The sequence below is a fragment of the Periplaneta americana genome, chromosome 9 (genome assembly GCF_040183065.1).
Source record: "Periplaneta americana isolate PAMFEO1 chromosome 9, P.americana_PAMFEO1_priV1, whole genome shotgun sequence".
In the NCBI taxonomy this organism is placed as follows: Eukaryota; Metazoa; Arthropoda; class Insecta; order Blattodea; family Blattidae; genus Periplaneta; species Periplaneta americana.
Genome location: NC_091125.1, coordinates 10804339 through 10828727, shown reverse-complemented (window position 1 = coordinate 10828727; position 24389 = coordinate 10804339). Strand labels below are relative to the sequence as shown.

Below are 24389 nucleotides of genomic sequence, written 5' to 3'. Positions count from 1 at the left end.
GATGTCGAATTACAAAATACTTTCAATGAATTGAGGCAACATAGCCTTATTGATCCTAAATCTTTAGGTTTAAACCCTGATATAAGTGTTTTAGATTATTGGAAAATGTTTTTTTTTTCTCTGCAAAATGCTGCAGACCATCAGGTGTTCCCGAATCTGAAGACTATTTTCTGTCTGCCATCGTCAAATGCATCAGTAGAGAGAGTTTTTAGCCAGCTAAAGCTAATAAAAACTCGTCACAGAAATCAGCTAAAAACAGACACGATGAGTGAAATTATGCTTACCAAAAATGGTGTTCAGGACTGTGTTAAATTTGAACCCTCAAAAACTGTTACAGCAGAACTGGAAATAAGACTGATATAGTTCAATATTAATAGTAAAATAATGCTTTAATAAGCAATTTCTTTTTCCATATCAAAGCTTCTAGTTTTTTCATTATTACCCTAAAATTACCCTAAGAGTAACCTTACCTTAGAATTACTCTATGTAGTACAGAATTACCCTAAAAGTGGCAACACTGCTGTATTTGTAGTATTTAAATCTAATTCCATCTAATAAAATACATATTTCGCATACATGGAACGAATTATACCATTATACAGGGTGGAAGGGAACCTATTGTACTAAATCACAGTGGTAATAGATGAAGTCAATGCGAACCAGTTTTGTCAAATAAGTTTTTGATACGTCCAGTAGTTTTGAGAATAAGAAATGTGAGATGTTGCAACGCTCCTTGAGGTCATTGCTACGCAGTATGGGTGGGTGAGTGTAACTGCAGTCATCCACTCCGCAAGACTTGCGAGAGGAGAATGTAAACAAAAACGTCTCATCAAATACATTTCAATAAAATTACTGTAGATGAAAACAAAGTATTTAATCAATTAAGTATGCAAATTGTTTGGTTTTAGCATTCTTTATTACTTAATCACATGGTAACGCAGAATTCCTGCATGGAAATACCATTATGTACTTCAGTACATCATAATAATATGTTATGCGTAAGTAAACACTTAGTGATTCAAGATGGCGTTCATCCCATCGGATTCCAGCCACTTAGTCACTCGTAATGAGTGCACCTCTGTACACAGTGCGTTGGACATTATGTCAATGTCACATATTCTGTGACACTGTACATGAGGGTAGGCCACCAATGGAAAACTGAGAGGTAGAACTTAACTGAGACGGATTCGATCAGGCATCGGAACTATAATCCGGTGTGGCTTAGTAGATAAAGCGTCAGCACGTAGAACTGAAAACGCAGATTCGAGTCCTGGTGCCGGAGAGAATTTTTCTCTGTTCTATCCATCCTTTATCATGTGGTAACGCAGAATTTCTGCACGGAAATATCATACTGTTAGTGACTGGTAAATCCGACCCTAGAACTTGGAGAAGTTAGGGGTGAAAATTGCTCCCCACCCACCACACGCTTCAGTAGCAAGAGTTTGTCAGTCAGTTTATGGTTGTCAGGTGGTCACATCCTGCCTGCCTGTGTGTTGTACGTATTGAAAACATTTGGTTTGATGATCTTTCGCTTTCGCGTTCTGTAATATATTACTAGTTCTTTAGTTTTTGTTATAACATTTTAGTTTAGTTAGTGTGTTCTTCTTTATAATTGTTTCAAGTTTTTAGTTATAATAAATGTCGCCTTGGACTTACTCATTTGGTGTTAACATCCGACTCCCTCTGCCTAGTTTGAAAGCGGGAATCTGATTTCAATGCCAAGCCTGATTTGATAATTACTTATGATGACGGGTAATGAACTTCTTCGTTACTTTAGCCCTTTGTCCACTTCTTAACGATTCGAGGGAGTCTCGCTGTCCTTTGGCAGGCCTTCGTACACAACTTCTTTCTTTGTCTTGTTTTATCTCCACCTTAACAAGCCAACGAGATGTAGGGGATGGCATATCTTTCACAATACAGGACCATAGTGGAGACATTACAGGACAAGTGCAAGACCTACCGAGTCCTGTGGCATAGAGATAAATTTCATCCCACGTCAGGAATGGAACCACGGACTGCCTAGTTGTGAAGCACACGCTGTCGTAACTGCGGATCCTACACTTCTTTCCTGTGAAAATTTATTGCTAGCTACTTTCACAACGCGACTTCTTAAAAGTATTATTTTATTCTATTTTTACAGCAAAGTGCTGGCTGGCACTTTCTCTTAATTTGCAGTTAGCTTATCGAAACAATTTTGAAATTACTGAAGAGTGTGATTAACTCGCAATTTATTAAAGGAGTATGTTAATTCATTTACAGCTGTTGAAAGGACTGCGACTGGATAGGCAAAACGTTTTCCCATTACTAATTAAACTACATAATAGCGAACTAGTATTTACTATTTAGATGTAGTTATAGTCATTTTCAGAATACCCTCAGATCGCTTTAATGTGTATTTGCTATTTGATGTATTACATTTAGGACACTGCATCCTAAGTTTCCAATAATGTTTTAATTACCATTGGTCACAAATGTTTGATGAAATAGTTAATTTCGGCGAACTAATGCACGTAGTAATTTACCAGAAATCTTCTCAAACTTATTTTCCTTCTGATTTTGTTGTCAGAAATATGCAATGCGAATTCATCCCTTTGTTGCAATATGTCGTTTTGGTTAATGTGTGAATTTCGGCATTTCTCGTGTGATTTATCTAAGTGTATCCAACCGTTCATATAGTGCTGTTTTTTTTTTAAACAGCGCCCTATTTTGTAACAGAAAATAAGCATGTAATATGTAATAGTAAATAATATTTGAACAGGTGAATGTGTTCAGTTTAATGGGATGGCTGTTATCAAATACAGCTAAAAGGGTTTCTGAGGCTAATGTAATTGAAGCAACAGCATTATGATTCACCAGTGAGTAATATGTTTTCTTTATCAATAGTAGCAGTAGCAGGGCAGTCTCTTCTCTACCTTCTACCTAGGTTTTGTCACGTGTTTGTTGACAGCTTGCGGACTGTTAGAAGTGGAGTGGATGAAATTCGTTACAGGGCCGGATTTACCAGTCATCAACAGCACGTACTTCGGTACATCAAAATAATATTCTTTATGACGCTATAACCACTTTAACTTTAAGTTTAGTGCCATGAAACTTAATTTAACATTCACTGTATCTATTTCCATTAAAGATTCCTTTGCATTAGATGTAAACTCAAAATAACATTATTACGAATACACATCCTATAGCTCAACCTTCATTGAAGTTATTATCTTTGAAGGAATTAAAAATAAATTAACGTAGAAAAGAAATTAAGTTTACAGTATTGTTAAATAATGTGTTAAGTGTTACGATAGTACAGTAATTTGATCGAAACGTATGTGATGAGAGTTTTTGTTTACAGGATTTTTTCTCGTTGCCAAACTTTCAGAACGGCCCCAAGGTTCACTCAGCCTTCTATAAAATTGAGTACCGGGTCTTTCCCGGGGGTAAAAGGCGGTCAGAGCGTGGTGCCGACCACACCACCTCATTCTAGTGCCGAGGTCATGGAAAGCATGGGGCTCTACCTCCATGCCCCCCAAGTGCCTTCATGGCATGTTACGGGGATACCTTTACCTTTATCTCCTCTCGCAAGTCTTGGAGTTACACTCGTCCCCACTGTGGAGCAATGACCTCAAGGAGCGTTACGTTTCGTACTCCCAAAACTGTTGACGTATCAAGAAAATTATCTGTCAAAACTGGTTCGCATGACTTGATTTATTATCTCTGTGAATACTGTAATAGGTTCCCTATGTATCTAGTTCCTTCTCATACATAGCACACAATTATTGTCCTTCTAAGAAGAGCATGTAGAAATTATCGTGAAAAATTAATTTACCAAAATTTTATTTAAAGAGCTACTTTTAGTTACTTCGCCAAATATTTAAGAAGAAAGTACGTACTATTTCACACATTCTTATTTATTTAACCGCAATTTTCTGCCAAAAGCAATGTTTGTAGGAAAGCCTGTAGCATTTCCCACGTATCAGGCCAATTAACTCTGAGCACCGAATAGAGGCATCAGCACTGCTACTATCCGTGTGAAAGTCTCTTGTCCGTTCCACGAAACTTTGAGGAAATGCATTAGGTTTCATGAACATCACATTCGTGTATACTTCATAACGTGAAAACTAGGAAACTTGGGAAGTTTACAGTCGCCAACGGAGCGACTGCGAGCTTCTCCTGTACAGCAACTCAGCGGAGGGCACAGCTGAATGAAATAACGAAATAGTTTTTTGATTCATTCATAAAACATCAGAGTGGACGCAAAACTGAACGGCACGCAGCATGCAGTTTGACAACCGGAACAAATCTGTCACTCGGTAAATAATTTGTACATATTAAAGTAAAAGCTGCTGCCAGGAAGTCAAAAGGAGGATAGCAATGGCCAAGGAAGCTTTTAATAGAAAAAGGAGCATCTTCTGCGGACCTCTGGAAAACGAACTAAGGAAGAGACCAGTGAAGTGCTTTGTGTGGAGTGTAGCATTGTTTGACGGCAGAAACATAGATGTTACGACGAAGTGAAGAGAAGTGAATAGAAGCATTTGAAATGTGGATATGGAAAAGAATGGAAGGTTGAAGTGGCCAGACAGAATAAGAAATGAAGCTGTGTTGGAAAGAGTGGGTGAAGAAAGAATGATGCTGAAACTGATCAGGAAGAGGAAAAGCAATTGGTTGGGTCACTTGCTAAGAAGAAACTGCCTACTGGATGATGCATTGGAATGAATGGTAAACGAGAAAAGAGTTCGGGGCAGAAGAAGATATCAGATGATTAAGATATATGGACATATGTGGAAACAAAGAGAAGGCAGAAAATAGAAAAGGTTAGGGAAAGCTAAGTCTGCAGTGAAAGACCTGTCCTTGGACAGAACACTATGAATGAATGAATGAATGAATGTACAATTTGAATATCGTAATTTTGTGATAGGCTATATTGTTGTAGTCATCTCTTGTCCCCAAGGTATCACATTTGCCATATTCAAAATAGTGTAAAATCTTCAATGCTTTATGTAACGTAACACAATGTAGACCTTACTGATGAGCCCTACACCTCTTAGCTGAGAAAAATAATTATCTCCACCTCGTACAAGTGCACTTATATATTTACTGGATGTACCTGCTCTACAAACCTACATATTTAAATTGAATTTTTTAATTTTTAGTAGGTCATTTTACGACGTTTTATCGACATCTTAGGTTATTTAGCTTCTGAATGAGATGAAAGTGATAATGCTGGTGAAATGAGTCCGGGGTCCAGCACCGATAGTCACCCAGCAAATGGTCATATTGGGTTGAGGGAAAATCCCGGATAAAACCTCAATCAGGTAACTTGCCCCGACCGGGAATCGAACCCGGGCCACCTGGTTTCGCGGCCAGACGCGCTAACCGTTACTCCACAGATGTGGACATATGGTCTTATATCGTTATATGGACACTGACACCGTTTATGAAAGAAATGTCCTGTAAATGATGTTTTTACACGATAGTGTGTTTTTTTCGTCGTTACTGCAAACGGCCGCACTTTCTTTTTATGAGAAGTTTTTCATTATTTCCACCTAATTTTCTTCTAATTTCATTCAAAATTCCTCAAAATTCCCCTTTTAGTCATCCATAATCTCTCCAATAAAACAACACTCTTTCTGAAAATGATTAATGTAACCAAAACAGCTTCCATTTTACCTACACTTTGAAAAGCTAAAAACCCAACAAAACAAATTTACAATTCTTGAACCAGATGACAACCACGTAGATAAAGTGCAATTGTTTTTTTTGTAGGATTGCTTTTCAAGTACCGAAAGTCAAGAGTTGGTTTGTTTCTTCTCCTCGAATATTGTTACAAGGCATTCATCTCTTACACATCACGTGCCGCTTGAAGGTACCTCTGCTGTGTAAGGTAGACAAATATTCTTTTAGATATATCAATTCTGCTTTATAGCACTAATATCATGTTAATTCAATATAGCATATTGCGCATCGGATAGCTCAGTGTAAAACAAAAAGTACATAAGCATATTAAAACATGATATCGTTCATATAAGGAGATTCCCTCAGATATAGAAAAATTGAACCAAGTTCAATTCTCAAAATTTCCCAATTCTATAACTTACAGAAAATCTTATTATAACCAAAATATAAATAGGATATTTTTAAACACACTTCCGTACAAATTTTTCTATGTTTTATGAGAGGAATATTGGTAAAGATTTCTTACTGAAATGAAACAAATATACAAAATATTTTAACTATTTATTGCACTATTTTTTTATTTAGGATCTACATGAAAACTCCTCCTTGAGGGACACTAGGACTGAATTTTTGGCCAAAATAGTAAAAATAAACATTTTTGTTTCTTTCCATAAATAATTATCTTATGCAATTGTTTATATCCTCTGACTGAATTTTTTGCTGATATGTATAGCCTATCTATTACACTGGTCAACAATGATTTTGTTAAATAAATAATTTCGGTTGTTTCTTATGTATTGCCATCTGCTGATTCCAAAAATGAAGTCAGAAATTTTCCATCACCCACCATTTTTTTTTTATTTTGAAAATAAAATTGTTCCTGTTTATTAGCATTTGTGGTATATAACATGCTGATTAGAAGGCGTATTTTACATTTATATTTCATTACATTGTGTCAAAAATTGACTTGTAACGTTTGATATTGTTGCCTGTGAATTCAAGAATAACAACAATAATATTTCCCTCACAACACTGTGATTGTAAGGTAAATTTTCCAGATGAATAGGCGCTTTCTTTAAAGAAATATGAGTAAACTTATTCTGTGCTCTCTTCCATTGTCAATTGAATTGTGATAGAAGTGTATAATACCATACCTAATAGTGCATTGTAAGGAGTAGTGTATAAGAGTATAATGTATAAGAAACATGTCTTGAAAGTGTCTTATTGATAGAAACAACTTCTGTTAAGTCTGTGGTGAGCTCACTTCAAAACCGCAGAGGCAAAATTTTACTCCTCTAGTTAGAAGAGCTTATGACTGTTATTTTAACAACAAAATAGACCAGAACAAGATATGGGCCCTGGAAATCTGTTGTGCTAAATGTGTAACACTATTAACTAGTTGGTTAAAAGGATCCTGTCATATGTCTTTTGCAGTCCCTATGATATGGCGCGAACCTAAGGATCATTTGACAGACTGCTACTTCTGATTGACAAATATATCTGGAATAAGTTTTGAAGTCCAGACACTGTTAAATATCAATCTTTAATTTCTGCAATTCGGCCGGTGCTTCATGAGCCAGGACTTCCCATACCAACTGCACCAGATGATATAACTTTGACTGAAGTAATTCAAAGTGTTCCTGACGTTCAGAATGAATTACAAAATGATTCAGATTTTGTGGAAGATGATACTATAAATGAACCTCACTTTCTAACACAGGAGGATTTAAATGATTTGGTTCGGGATCTTGGTTTAAGTAAAAGCAAGGCAGAATTACTCGCCTCATGATTGAAAGGCTGGAAGCTGCTGCAGGTAACACCAAAGTATATTACTTTCGCCAATGCCAAAAGGAATTTGAGCATTTGTTTTCTAAAGAGGAAGACCTAGTTTTCTGCAATGATGTTGAGAATTTGTTCGAGTCACTGGGTGTTGAGCATAAACCTGAGGATTGGCGTTTATTCATAGACTTCTCAAAAACAAGTTTCAAAGGAGCGTTACTACATAATGAAAAAAATGTATATCTATCCATTCTTTTAGGTCATGCAGTTGGTATGAGGGAAAATTATGATAATATGAAGCTCTTACTATCCACTATCAAGTGTGACAATTTTTCTTGGCAGATATGTGGGGATTTGAAAGTAATAGCTATCTCATTTGGGTTACAGCTTGGCTATACTAAATTTTGCTGCTTCTTGTGCAAGTTGGATAGCAATCATAAAAGTAATCATTACATAAAAAAGAACTGGCCAAAGAGAGAGTCAATTTAATCCAGGACAAGTTAATGTTCTTCACCAACCACAACTTGTAAGTTCTAAAAAAAATCTTATTCCCTCCACTGCATATCAAACTAGGCTTGATTAAGAATTTTGTGATAAATTCCCAAGAATCACTGAAGCTGAACTAAAAGAAGGAATATTTGTTGGCCTCAAAAAGGAAACTGATGAAAGATACGCAATTTGAAAACCAGTTAAATATGCAATAAGCAGCTGCATGGTTGTATTTAAAAAATGTTGTCAGGAACTTATTAGGAAACTTCAGGTCTGAGAACTATAGAGAACTTGTCAGTGAGATGATTGAGAACTACAAGATCATGCGACGTAATATATCTTAAAAATACACTTTCTGCATCCCATATCGAATTCTTCCCCTGAAAACCTAGGGCTGTGAGCGACGAACACGGGGAGCATTTCCACCAGGACATCATGGAAATGGAAAGGTGCTACCAGGGTAAATGATGTCCAAATATGTTGGCAGACTATTGTTGGATAATGGAGAGAGATTTTCCTCAAGCAAAGTACAGCCGAAAATATGCTTCACATACATTTTAGGTCAATAAATGTAATTTCAGCTAAGATATCGTAATACTATATTGTATAGATACGAAAAATGTTTTTCATGTGATTACTCTAAAACTCTGGGTGATGGAAAAGTTCTGTAAAAAGATTTGAAACCAGCACAAAAAAGTCATTTAGAATCACCCATGTTTCCCATTTAACAGACAAAAGTTTAAATTTTGTTGACCAGTGATCAGGCAGTACATCTCACTTGATATGTGTCAGAGGAAAAATAATTGTTTGTATGCATCTGAAGTCTGACTAGTGTAATATGTATGCAATGGAGGGGAAAAGTAACTGACCACTCTACCCCATTATCTCCTGGTCTAGTTGCCTCAGTGCCTTGAGGTTAAAACCTGTCTTCGAACAGTTGACTAAACAAAAACATAATTTGTTTAACATTCTGTCCTATATTTAACCCCCACCTACAAATTTTAAAGCTCTGGCGACCATTTTTAAGATGCTACGCGCAGCTCTCTTAAACCTACCACACCCACTAAAAATAAAGTTTTCTCAAAACTAGGGCTTTGGTCAACATAGAATGGCTATTATTTCAGGAGTTGCATAACTTAATGCGATCATTTATGTTGAAGGTTTCCGTTTGCTCCGATCTACATGAAACTTTGCAAGAATACTCAGCTTAGTCTAATACACAAAGCTGTGTATGGAATGAGTTTTTTACCGAAAACTTTTCATAACATGAATTTTTAACTTTAAAAAAATTGAAGAAAATTATTAAGCAAAAATTATTATTTGTAAGAAAATGTTTATCTCGTGAACCAATTCTCAGATTTAAAAATCCATATGCAGTTTTCTTTATCATGGAATGTAAGTCCCTCACAGAAAATGTTTAAAAGCAAAAACAATTCTGAAGCCGTCAGCTAGGATTTACGCATAATTTAAAATTACTTACTTATTTACAAATATCTTTTAAGGAACCTGCAGGTTCATTGCCGCCCTCACATAAGCCCGCCATCGGTCTTTATTCTGTGCAAGATTAAGCAAGTCTCTATCTTCATATCCCACCTTCATCAAATCCATTTTTATATTATCCTTCCATCTACGTCTCCGCCTCCCCAAAAGTCTTATTCCCTCTGGCCTCCTAAATAACACTCTATATGCATTTCTGGATTCGCTCACACATGCTAAATGCTCTGCCCATCCCAAACGTCTAGATTTAATATTCCTAAATACGTCAAGTGAAGAATACAATGCGTTCAGTTCTGTGTTGTGTAACTTTCTCCATTTTCCTATAACTTCATTCCTCTTTGCCCCAAATATTTTCCTAAGAACCTTGTTCTCAAACACCCTTAATCTCTATTCCTCTCTCAAAGTGAGAGTCCTAGTTTCACAACCATACAGAACAACCGGTAATATAACTTTTATAAATACTAACTTTCTGATTTTTTGACAGCAGACTAGATGACAAAAGCCTTTCAACCGAATAATAACAGGCATTTCCCATATTTATTGAGCGTTTAATTTCCTCCCGAGTATCATTTATATTTGTTACTGTTGCTCCAAGATATTTGAATTTTTCCACCTCCAATTTTTATATTTCCATTTCGTACATAATCATATACTTTTTTTTTTTTTCTGGAGTTACTTCCAAACCTGTCTCTTTACTTTCTCAAGTAAAATTTCCGTGTTTTCCCTAATAGTTTCTGGATTTTATCCTAACATATTCACGTCATCCGCAGAGACAAGAAGCTGATGTATCCCGTTCAATTCCAAACCCTCTCTGTTATCCTGAACTTTTCCAATGGCATATTCTAAAGCGAAGTTAAAAAGTAAAGGTGACAGTGCTTTAGCCCGCAGTGAATTGAAAAAGCATCGGACAGAAGCTGGCCTATACGGACTCTGCTGTAAGTTTCACTGAGGCACATTTTAATTAATCGAAATAGTTTCTTGGGAATACCAAATTCAATAAGAGTATCATATAAAACTTCTCTCTTAACCAAGTCATATTTAATATTAATTTAATATTATAAAAATAAATGAAAATTAATGTCTATGGGTCATATTCATAGACATTCTTAGCGCGGACTTCCGGTGTATGATCAGCGAACTAATGTTTTTCGTATTCATAAACCAGTGTTAGCGATAGGATATGATATGATATGAATCCTGTACAAGTAACCAGTCGATAGCCGGGGCTAGTTTAGCATGTTCGTAGCGCGAGCTAGCGAAATGTCTGTGCATAGCACCCTTAGTAACTAATGAATAAAACTTGATGAAATTTGGTACTGTTATTTAAATGTACAGACACAACAAACCCGCCGAATTTGAAATAACTTAATCAAAAACATTAAAAGCTTCAAAACTCAGTCCCAGTGTCTCTCAAACCTCCGTATTACTGCAGAACCTCTGAACAAAAACTCCAGTTTTATTTTGACTGCATGAAATCATGTAAAATAGCGCAAGATTTTAACGTTGAAACTGATAAATAGAAAACAGATTTTTGAATAGATATGTGTCATCCTAATATCGCATAGGCGCACAATTACACAAATAATCGATTCGTGGTGCGAGCAGCTGCAGTGCTGTGATAACTCGAGACTGCAGCACTGCAGCGGAATAAAGCCAGTCCTGTGCAGTCGTCGACCCTTCGCCGCGTTACGAAATTGTAAGAAATGTCGACACAAATGTATTTTCCACCCGAAAGTGCACGTCGTTGCACTACCGTCAATGTTAAACAGCATTACACGGGTTTAAATGTAAACTAGTGGCTTGTGCAGCAAATGCTGCTGCAAACTAAGTTCGTGAGACGTTCATATAAATTTTTTTCAGATTTATTTTCAGTGAAGAATACTTGACATTTTGAAAGTTATTTTCTTCCATAATAGTGAAACATTCTCCCTCTGAATGTTTCTTTTTATACCAAATACTTTTTCTTGAACTTATCCGTCTCCAGTTCATGAGTTTCAATGCGAAATCGCAAGTAACAATGTCAGGACGATCAGCGAGTTTTTCATGTGGGAGTAATGAAGTAGCTGTTTCAGGTCATTGTGGATTGTAGGTGAAACTTAAGAAAATGTAAGGTTTGTCATGCTTAGAACAAAAGACTTAGCATCTTGGTATAGCTACTGCATGTTTCGTGAACTACCCTGAAATGTAGAGGGCAGAATCACTTTTTCCCACTAAGAGATCTTGCTGAGGTGATCAAGAGACTATAAAATCTTGTAGGCCTCTTATTTTACCAGTAAGTAATACCTTTTGGTCTTTTCTTAGGAATTGTAATTTTTGCGCTTCCTCCAGACAATACTGATCTACCAAATACTGCTGGATTAATTTGTGTAACAATGAATGTTATCCCGTATATTTTCTGTAAGATAGGCTGTTGTGAGGAATCTATTGCTGAGATGCGGAAAATGAGGCGAATGATATGTCAGACTTGTAGAATCTTATATGGGCCCTAAATAAAATTGTCCATCATAAATCGTTAGCAGTTTCAGTGTTTCATTCGTTGCTGGTTGCGGGAAATAAACTTACTCATCACGGTAGCAAGAAGTGAAATGGCATTCTATTTTCCCTATAACAAAATATGCTTGGCAGCGATCACAAATCTAATCTATTAAACCAAAGAAATATTAAATTAATTTTTATGCAGTTTAAAGCTGCAGCTACCAAGGAAAATTAGAGAATCAGACATCATAATTATACATATCTATACCACACTGCCATTAAACACTGTATATGAAAAAAACCCACACTACTTGATTAATAACTATAAAAGTATTTCATTTTTAATAACAATATAGTTACCTTACGTAAGTTTTATAGTTTTCAGTAACATATATAGCCGTTACTCTGTAAATTATAAAAATGAAGATCTAATATAAAATATTCTCTCTGCGTCTACTTACTTAAAGCCCCAAAAGGATTCACTTTCATATTATCAGTATATCATTATGTGTTGCATTAACTATAATAATATTTCATTTTAATGGTAATAATGTCATAAAACATTCTTAAGTTTTGTAGTTCTTAATATCCAATACACAGCTGTACTCAGAAAACTACAGACCAGAAAATCAGACCTGTAAATTATTTTTTATAGGTTATCAAAAAATTACACAAATGAAGATAGACATATTGAATTATGATGTGAAATAATCTGAGCCATCTGAACTCTATGTCAGCAATCCTGTAGGTCATGGCCTCCGTGTAATAGTCTATTGTTTATTGTAGTGTGTGTTTTGTTTCATTCTAATATGCAATTAATTAGTTCTCAAAACTGACGAAAGATTGATTTTTGAAAATAGGAAAATGATGTAGGAAAATTGAAATTTCACTGAAAACTAATATTTTTCTGAAAAACTTTGGGTTCCAAGCTTCAAAATGAGGGGTCATTCATTAAAATCCGTTCAGCCGTTTTCCCGTAATTTCCATTACCAGTTCAAATTATATATATACAGATATATCATCTCCCTGTGCCTTATTGTTATACTACAATTGAAATTTTCTTCCTACATTCAATTTACCTTCCCAGTCATCATCCTGTAATCCTCTCGCTTCCATTACACCAATAAACACTCTTTAATCAAAGCTTGATTAACTTTGTGGTTCCGATAGCTTAAATAATTTTACTTACAAGTTTTTATTTCCTTCATAACTTATGTTTAATACAAATTTATATTTGAACTAACGTTTTCACTGATGTCATTATTATTAGGTCCTAACAGAGACGTACGCAAAGAGTGGAGAGGGTTCGAACCCCATTTAAACTAAAAAAAAAGACATATTTAGGTCTGAGTATTTTTAATCCATAATCGTTTTCCCTCCAATTTTTCACGTCAGAGTAACAAAAACTACATCGACATAAGGTATAGTCCTCCTACCCCTCCTTCAATATAATCCCTGTGCTGATGCTTCGGCACGTTCGAATTATAACAATGCTATCCTTATTATACCGACTAGTACCGACCTTGTAATACAATGAATCTGACACAATATGAAATTTAACTCGTTAAACATACTGAAAAGGTTGTTTTGACAGTTCTGCAGTGCAGACGTTCAATATTGTGCATTGTCCATTTTAATATCATTTTCAGAGCGGTATTCATCTGTTCCTTAGTTATTATAAAAAGTTCGTTTAACATTTTGTGCATTTGACAGTTCATATCTTTAATACAGTATAAACTTCTTATGTAAGTATAATAATGACACAAGTATATTTATTATACAAAATTAAACAGAAGTTAAAATTTGTTAACAATTGACTATGAAAAAATGACGTTACAGAGATTTTATAAAGATATTCATGAATATGTTCTATTAGAATAGTACAATATTAATAAATAATACCAACATAATAATAATAATAATAATAATAATAACAATAATAATAATAATAATAATAATAATAATAATAATAACAACAACAACAAAACACAAAATTTAAAATACCAATGAAGAAAAATAAAAAAGGTAAACTTTCAAATTCTAAATGAGGCAGTACAGTAAGTGAACAGCTTCAAATACTTGGAGTGTAGGCTACTATAAGTAGTAATATGAACTGCTGCCACGAGGTCAAAAGAAGGATAATAATGGCTCAGGAAGCTTTTAATAGAAAAAGGAGCATCTTCTGCAGATCCCTGGAAAAATAACTAAGGAAGAGACTAGTGAAGTGCTTTACATGGAGATGGCATTGTACGAGGCAGAAACATGGACATTACGACGAAGTGAAGAGAAGTGAATAGAACCATTTCAAATGTGGATATGAGAAGAATGGAGCGTGTGAAATGGACAAACAGTATAAGAAATGAAGTTGTGTTGGAAAGAGTGGATGAAGAATGAATGATACTGAAACTGATCAGGAAGAGAAAAAGGAATTGGTTGGGTCACTGGCTGAGAACAAACTGTCTGCTAAAGGATGTACTGGAAGGAATAGTGAACGGGAGAAGAGTTCGGGGCAGAAGAAGATATCAGATGATAGACGACATTAAGATATGTGGATCATATGTGGAGACTAAGAGTAAGGCAGAAATTAGGAACAATTGGAGAAAGCTGGGTTTGCAGTGAAAGATCTGCCCTTGGACAGAACAATGAATGAATGAATGAATGAGTCATAGTTTGATGATATTGTGGTTCCGATAACTTAAATAATCTTACTTACAAGTTTTTATTTCCGTCAATAACTCATGTTTAATACAATGTTATATCATTTGAACTAACGTCTTCACTTATGTCGAGCATCATCAGGTCCTAACACGGCCGTACGTAAGAGGGGGTTATGGGATTTTAACCCCCCCCCCCTTGAACTTAAAAAATGGCATATTTAGATTTGAGTATTTTTTGTATCCATGATCGTTTTCTTTTGTCTAATTTTTCACTGCCAGAGTAACAAAATCTACATCGACATAAGACATAGCCCTCCTAACCTTTGTTCAATATAATCCCTGTGCTTGATGCCGCGGCACGTACGAATTATAATAATGCTATCTTTATTATAAAGAGACCTACAGCCTAATAAAATAAAGCAAACACGATATGAAATCTAACTTCTTGTGAAACATATTGAAAAGCTTGTTTTGTCAGTTTTACAGTGCAGATGTTAAATATTGTGCATTGCCGATTTTAAATTAATCTTAAGAGTGGTATTCACCTGTTCGTTAGTTAGAGTTCTGACTTTATTGTGAAACGTTCGTTTAACGTTTTGTGCATTTGACAGTTCATATTTTTAATTTAAACTTTTAATGAAAGTGTAATAATAACACAAGTATTTTTTATTATACAAAATTAAACAGAAGTTGAAATTTGTTAAAAATTAGATAACTGTGAAAAAATTACGATTCAAAGATTTTATAAGGATATTCAAGAATATGTTCTATTAAAACAGTACAATATTAATAAATAAATACCTTACTTACTTATGGCTTTTAAATAACCCGGAGGTTCATTGCCGCCTTCGCATAAGCCCGCCATCGATCCCTATCCTGAGCAAGATTAATCCAGTCTCTACCATCATATCCCACCTCCCTCAAGTTCATCCCGTCTACGTCTCGGCCTCCCCAAAGGTCTTATTCCTTCGGTTTCCCAACTAACACACTATATGCATTTCTGGATTCGGCCATAAGTGCTACATAATAAAAATAAATAATACTGTAACATAATAATAATAATAATAATAATAATAATAATAATAATAATACATAACATTTAAAATAACGATAATGTAAATTATAAACAATTTTCATAATGACCGTTATAAACATCTGTTGGTGACAAATCGTTGCCTTGGAATAAGATAGTCACAACTCAAAAATCATCATTTTTTATTTTCCCATAATTTTAATTTTATGTGGAAAACCGTCACAAATTAAATTATTTTACTTTCTGAAAAAATAAAATAATTACACTCTAATAAAATGAAAGCTTTGCCTTTAATTCACCTAAAATGATCTCCCAATTACTGGGGAAAGACCGTCATATTACGAGTATAAAAGGGTTTAATAAAAGAGATTTATTATTATCATAATACTCAGAGATTAAAGTCTAACGTAGCACATAGTATCTTCATTTTCCACATAAAACAGTTTTGTTGTAGGTTAATTTTCGGATTCATATCAGGGTTTATGTAACGCCTAATTTATTTAATGTTTCTCCTGAAAAGAATTGTAATAGTTTGTTACTAGATGTGACTTTAGTCAGTTTGTAAAATATTTTTGGTCCATCTTTTTATGAATATACAACAATGGCTGACTTAATGGCTTATGCAACGTGAACCGGGTACTAGGAAACTTCTGAAATTAGTAATAAGTATACATATTGTTACTTCAATTTCAATCCCATATCCCAAAGAAAACACAGCCACACCATCAGTTCATTATTAAGCTTGCATATTCTGCCCTCCCAAGCCAAAAGGGCGTATCTCAAGGATTTTCTGAAAATCAGTTTTTGAAATAATTGGATAGTTCTGATGCTAATATATATATATATATATATATATATATATATATATATATATATATATATTTCCTAAAGGAAATGGCCGTTTCTCAATAAATTGTGCCTTTAAGATGTGATTTAATGAAAGCCGTATCTCAAAATTAATATGAATTCCTAAGCGAATTTGGCGGAAGTTCATTTTTCTAAGCAAAAAGGCCGTTTCTCAGGCATACGTTCATTTCGCTTAGTATTTCCTATTTACCATTCTAGTCAAATTAGACGTAACTGCATTAGTGACAAATCCTTCGTGTTTTAATCCGTTCTCAGCATGTAATCGCCACTACCCGAATGCTCAGTTCCCATAGTTTAAACATAGTTCTTATAATTAATTCATTGTTGATCATGAAAATTAATATGCAAGGTGTTTTCCGATTAATTTTTCTAGCTTATTATTGAAAACATGTCAATTTTCATTTGCTTCTTAGTTGTTATGTAGCCAAGACGCAGAATATTGATTCTACTCAACCTTATTTTAGAAACACCATTATAATCACCATGTAAGTAAAATAATATATATTTTTATCACTATTGGACCGATAGTTCATATGCACATATGTTCAGAGACAATGAAATGGACAATGAATTTATTCGTAGATACATACATTCATTTAATCCTACCATATTACATTAGTACATTACCGGAGGGAACATGCATCTAATCATCTTTATTTACCAAGTGATATAAATCTAACTGCCATGCACCATGATTTTATTACTCAGAATGTTAATTAAAAATGTTCATATGAAAAGTACAGAACGGTAGCCAGTGAACTGGACATATCTTTTGATAAACTGTGAAATCTTCAATGCCACACAAAGGAAAATTTGGACACTAATTTTTAAACTTGTAAAATGTGGAAAACATATTGAGAAAGCATCAAAATCTCGGGCCAAATACAGAGAAGATGCTGAAAATATTGAAGAGGTTAACAAACAAATTTATTATGCAGATCTTCAAAAAGTTATCTTGTTGCCAAGACTGGACACATTTAAGGTAGCTATATTCACAAGTGTTTGACTGTCTACATGAGAGCTTCGTTCCTGTTGGGGGAAAAAAATGTGCAAGCCATTTGCAGCTGTCCGGCACGAGGCTCTCTTTAAAAGGAGCAAAGAAGAAATAGTAAGTACTTTCTACAATTTTTTCAAGTACAAGAGAGATTGTTCAAAATTACTCTATGGTTGGACAACTGCACGGTCCAGAACAAAAACTGGACATTCTTTTCATTTTTTATTTACATTGTTAATTCAAATGAAGTAAATACTAATGAAGTTTTGATGAGATATTTTGAACCAGGCCATTCGTTAATGGCTTCTGATCCTTTCATCACAAAGTAGAACAGTCAGTGAAAAGACGTGGATATAAAGTATATGATTTTGCAGACTTTGTAGATGCAGTAAAATCAGTATCTTACCAGACTGAGGTACTGCCAGTGGAGCTTCAGTATTTTTTTCATTTGGTCTGACTACTCATCACAATATAAATTGAACATGATTAGTTTATTGATTACTTTTGTAAGGCTAAAGATACAATCAATATAAATTCCAACTTATCATGTCATACTCAGTTCTTTCTTTGGAATATCACTTTCTTTATGAATGATGTGTTTCATCCACTTAATACAGTATACTACAAAGGAATTTAAGTGAATATTCCTTCTTAACTCTCTATTATGTTATTAAGATGTAAGACACAAGTACAATATTAAGAAATCAGTGTTAGTACTTCTGTTTTACAGACAATATAGATAACATTAAACAGAAAGAAGCCATATAAAAATAACGACATAAAATTTCACGTTCCGTTTGAAGTTTGTGCACCACTGTTTTCTTAATCCAACAGGTTGCTTCATATACACAACCCTTCCTCTTTCCATACTTAGCGCTTGCTGCCCGTGCACGACATCAAGTTCAGAAAAATGCGCTTGCTTTGACATCACTGGGCTATGCTTTACAGAATTGCCCCGTGTTATTCATATTGTAAATTTGTGTACGTCACACTGTTTAACATGAATATTGGAATAATCTTACTCCCGCCTTTCTGTATTTGTTGTACACACCAGGTCGAATTATGTTTCTAATTGTTTCAATACATACTATGCAAGGTATTAAAATTGGTAAAGTTCCTATGTTTTCTCATCAGAAGGAATTGCTAAATTACTATAATTTGGTTTAAGAGACCGTTACTTGCTTTCAGTCCTCTGATGATTCAAGTAGAAAAAGCATAGTTAAGCAGACCGAACAGGCGCTGCTAAGAGCGAACAGCCCATCTCAATAAAATCGTAATGAAACAGAAATGCTGCGCATTCTCATATGCGCTGACTACTTATCTTTCTCGAAATTCTTTCATGGAGCGAGTCTTGATGGAAGTCCACTGGTAAGTAGGCAACAGTTTCGCACGACTGTCCACAAGTAGCATATTACAGGGGCACTTGTTTACTGCACATGCGCAGTGTGTTGTAAGCGAAACTTGAACAATAAGGGAGCTCCAAATCTTTTTCCATATCTATACAGTACATACTCGTAGATCTGTGATTGATACTTTTGTATGCCATCTGTAACAGTTGGTTTTGCCTAAATCCCAAAAGACACAAAACCTATACGAAAAAACATAGTGTTCTAACTTCGTTAAAATTGCCCATTGAAGACGTTATGAAAATGCAATCATTTAACTAGAACAATGGTGGGCATTCCTGCGGCACTGCCGCAGTGACGTCAGATCTCAGCGAAACATCAAACTTATCCCCTACCTTCCCCTTCCCCCAATCCATGAAAATACTGCGCGTGTACGTGGCGGATTATACTGGACTGCTGTACTTCGGAGCTTCATTAGTGATACAATGTCTTTCGCAGAATCATATGAATGGAGAGGATATCACACTTGCAAGAAAGGCGGTTCTTTCATTTCTCATGTTTAGGATTAGTTACAAATATTCAGGACGCGAACTTAAATATGTACATTCTTAAAATAGATCACCTGTTATACGAGTTCAAAGAACACAGAATCAGTGATTTTCAAAGGATGGAGAAAGATTTAAATATTTTTGCCGCTCGTTTTCATGTTTAAATTGAAAATGTTATCCCAGAATTGCAGTTAGAGGTACTGGATTTGCAGAATAATAGCTTCTTGAAAGCAGAATGTGAAGGTCTACTGAAGGCTAAATTTTTTTAAAAGATGTCCAGTACTACATGTCCACTGCTCAGACAGTTTGCTTCAAAAATAATGAGTACCGTCATTTCCCATAACTATGGTCCTAGAACATAACTACTGTCCACGATACAACTATTCAAACTTTGTACTCCATAACGTAGTACCTCGTTTATCTATATTCTTGTTGTACTGTAGTTTGAATTCAAGTCACTGCAGCTATCTACGAACGGTCTATGTTACTTCTAAATTGATCTTTGAATGGTTGTATCGTGGACCATAGTTGTGTTCCAGGACCATAGTTATGGGAAATGACGGTATGTATTCATCAACCTACCAGTGCGAACAGCTGTTTTCTAAAATGAAATTTATAAAGTCCAGCCACAGATCCCGCTTAAGGGGAGTCTGTACTGCCATCCCATCAATGTAAAGCAGAGTAATAAAAGATAAAGACCGTAATTTTAGCCTGTTACATACAATAATACTTGAAGAATAACTCCTAAAAATTTCAAATGTGTATCTTATGTAAGTCCTGAGAAAAGTGCACCTAAATTAGATGAAATTTACATTGCTGGGATAGGCAGTACAGACTCCCCTTAAGCGATGCTCATCTTCTTGCGCAACTGAAAATAGCATACACAGGTATAAATCCCAATTTCGAAGAAATTACTTTGAAAAATGATTAATTAAATATCAAGTGAATGGACTATTCTAATTACATATGGTAGGTAGGAGTGTAGTGGCGCAACTGTCTGTAAATCCGTCACTGCACTATAAAGTGCAACCCCTCCCACAGTATATAGTTGCCATTTAAATCCTGTCTTGTGGGTTGCGTTCATTTTGCCCACCACTGAATTAGAATAATTCTCAAAACAAAAGCCTTATATTTCTGTAAGTAAATAACCTTAAACCCTCAGTTTCCCGCTAGTGCAATGCGGACCAGAAATACTGCTGGAGTAATAGTTCATGCTAATTAAGTTATGTGACGTAATAAAAAAGATGAAAGCCGCAAGGTCTTACCTTGTTGGCGAAACGATTAGTTCACTAGCATTACTTCCACTGGGTGTCCCATTCCATTGTCTGGTATTCTGTTGTAGCCAGATGTTCGACTGGGTTAGTTGCAGACTCCCACTCCATGGGCTGCATGTCCTCCTTGGCGTCGATGCCTTCCAACTGCATGGGCTCCTGATGTTCCTAGAAAATTTCAGAAATGTGGAATAATGAATTTTAAAGATTTAATCGAGAATTAACTCCATATGTAGATGAAATTATTGGGGATCATCAATGTGGTTTTAGGCGTAATAGATCAACTATTGACCAGATATTTTGTATTCGGCAGATAATAGAGAAAAAATGGGAGTATAAGGGTACAGTGCATCAGTTATTCATAGATTTCAAAAAGGCATATGACTCGGCTAAGAGAGAAGTTTTATATGATATTCTTATTGAATTTGGTATTCCCAAGAAACTAGTTCGATTAATTAAAGTGTGTCTCAGTGAAACAAACAGCAGAGTTCGTATAGGTCAGTTTCTGTCAGATGCGTTTCCAAATCACTGAGGGCTAAAGCAAGGAGATGCACTATCACCTTTACTTTTTGACTTTGCTCTAGAATATGCCATTAGGAAAGTCCAGGATAACAGAGAGGGTTTGGAATTGAATGGGTTACATCAGTTGCTTGTCTATGTGGATGACGTGAATATATTAGGAGAAAATTCACAAACGATTAGGGAAAACACGGGAATTTTACATGAAGCAAGTAAAGAGATAGGTTTGGAAGTAAATCCCGAAAAGACAAAGTATATGATTATGACTCGTGACGAGATTATTATATGAAATGGAAATATAAAAATTGGAAATTTATCTTTTGAAGAGGTGGAGAAGTTCAAATATCTTGGAGCTACAGTAACAAATATAAATGATACTCGGGAGGAAATTAAACACAGAATAAATATGGGAAATGCCTGTTATCATTGGGTTGAGAAGCTTTTATCATCCAGTCTGCTGTCAAAAAACTGAAAGTTAGAATTTATAAAACAGTTATATTACCGGTTGTTCTTTATGGTTGTGAAACTTGGATTCTCACTTTGAGAGAGGAACATAGGTTAAGGGTGTTTGAGAATAAGGTGCTTAGGAAAATATTTGGGGCTAAGAGGGATGAAGTTACAGGAGAATGGAGAAAGTTACACAACACAGAACTGCATGCATTGTATTCTTCACCTGACATAATTAGGAACATTAAATCCAGACGTTTGAGATGAGCAGGGCACATAGCACGTATGGGCGAATCCAGAAATGCATATAGAGTGTTAGTTGGGAGGCCGGAGGGAAAAAGACTTTTGGGAGGGCCGAGACATAGATGGGAGAATAATATTAAAATGGATTTGAAGGAGGTAGGATATGATGATAGAGACTGGATTAATCTAGCACAGGATAGGAACCGATGGCGGGTTTATGTGAGGGCGGCAATGAAACTGCGGGTTCCTTGAAAGCCATTTGTAAGTATTATTATTATTATTATTATTATTATTATTATTATTATTATTACTATTATTATTATTATTATTATTATTATTATTATTATATTTTTGTAATTTTTTTTTCAATTTATTTGGGATACAATCATGTTACAATAACGATTACAATTATTGGAACCAGGAAACTACAAAAATAGGTGTTAAATACAAAAGACAAAAATTCATTAAAAGAGCTATTACATCGTCGAACAAAAATGTACGTGTCAAATATTAAAAAAAAAAAAAAAAACAGATATATAAATTAAAGAATTTGTCTCTCGTATGAGCAAATGCTCATGGTCGGGAGATCAAAACCGCGCTGTAGATAAGCTGAAAGAAGAAGACAAAATAAACAATTAATATAAGCAATAGGCTAAAGTAGCAGAAATTACAAAAACAAGAGTCAACAATTATGACATAAAGGGATCACAATTGAAAAAATTTATAACCAATATTCACAAGGATATAAGACTAATATAGGAGTATCTTCTGCGGACCTCTGGAGAAAGAACTAAAGAAGACTCTAGTGACGTGCTTTATGTGGAAAGTAGCATTGTATGGGGTAGAAACATGGACATTACGACGAAGTGAAGAGAAGCATTTTAAATGTGTATATGGATAAGAATGCAACGTGTGAAATGGACAGACAGAATAAGGAACGAAGTTGTGTTGAAAAGAGTGGATGAAGAAAGAATGATACTGAAAATGATCAGAAAGAGGAAAAGGAATTGGCTGGGTCATTGGTTGGGAAGAAACTGCCTACTGAAGGATGTACTAGAAGGAATGGTAAACGGGAGAAGAGTTCAAGACAGAAGAAGATATCAGATGATAGACCACATTAAGATATATGGATCACATGCGGAGACAAAGAGGAAGACAGAAAATAGAAAAGACTGGAGAATGCTGGGTTTGTAGTGAAAGATCTGCCCTTGTGCCGAACACTATAAATGAATGAGACTAATACATAGCAACTAATTATTAAACCCTATATTAATTTCCCTTAATAATTTATTTAATCTTAAGTTTATATTTAATCGTACCCTGTGCATGAGTAGGTAGTTCAGTATCTATTCCGAACCATGCCTGAACAAACTTTATAAAGTAAATTACAATAATAAAGATATGATCATTTGGTCCAGGCTGCATCCGATTTTGCACAAGAAGAAATTCTTCAACATGTTTGTGAATTCAACTTAACTTAATTATATCTACGATAATTTTAGTCCATGAACAAAGAAAAATTAACATATAACATAAGTATTATTTTAAGAAACAAAGGGGGCAAATGTTGGTAAATGATGACCACAGAAACGGCATTTCGTGGCACCTTGTTTTCTTAACTACTAGGATAACCTAAAGAATGAAAATGAACAACTTCAGTAGTAGGTCCACAATAAAATGCTAATTGTTACTTAATTTGTATTTCATTTTTTGGTCCAGGGAAAATACTCGTCCTTCACAACCCTCGCAAGAATAGGGTTATTATTTTTATTATTATTATTATTATTATTATTATTATTATTATTATTATTATTACAAATTGTTCTGTATGCTTGTGAAACTTGAACTCTCACTTTGAGAGAGGAAGAGAGATTAAGGGTATTTGAGAATAAGGTTCTTAGGAAAATATTTGGGGCTAAAAGTGATGAGGTTACAGGAGAACGGAGAAAGTTACACAAGGCAGAACTGCATGCATATTATTCTTCACCTGACATAATTAGGAACATTAATTCCAGACGTTTGAGATAGGCAGGGCATGTAGCACGTATGGGCGAATCCAGAAATACATATAGAGTGTTAGTTGGGAGACCGGAGGGAAAAAGACCTTTGGGGAGGCCGAGAAATAGATGGCAGGATAATATTAAAATGGATTTGAGGGAGGTGGGATATGAAGATAAACAGTGGATTAATCTAGCACAGGATAGGAACCGATGGTGGGCTTATGTGAGGGCGGCAATGAACCTCCGGGTTCCTTAAAAGCCATTTGTAAGTAAGTATTATTACACATTTTATTGAAGTGGGTGTAGCTGTAGATTGAAACTATTTAATAATTCACATACATTGTCAAAACTTATATTTTCAGTTTAGTTCAAAGTGCACATTCGCTTTACTCAGTAGGCCTACTATGAACTGTCGTAAGATCTTTAATAGAATAAAAAAATAATGCTTATGATGCAAATGTTAATATATTTTAATAGTATTTAAAAATTACATACGTAATTATATAAAATATAGAACTGAATTGTTCTGTTTGGTGAGGTGAATATGTTCTTTTTTAAAGGCT

General features: G+C 34.8%; 1 protein-coding gene across 26 annotated transcripts in view; it reads right to left on the bottom strand.

Moving 5' to 3' along the window:
* Nucleotides 1–24389, bottom strand: part of LOC138705774 (uncharacterized) — a 307903-nt gene that overhangs the window by 125998 nt on the left and 157516 nt on the right. For all 26 annotated transcript variants that reach the window (XR_011333771.1, XR_011333770.1, XR_011333777.1 and 23 more), the window contains one exon: nucleotides 20612–20785. The gene's annotated coding sequence lies outside the window, so the exon portion shown is untranslated. The remainder of the gene's footprint in view (nucleotides 1–20611; nucleotides 20786–24389) is intronic.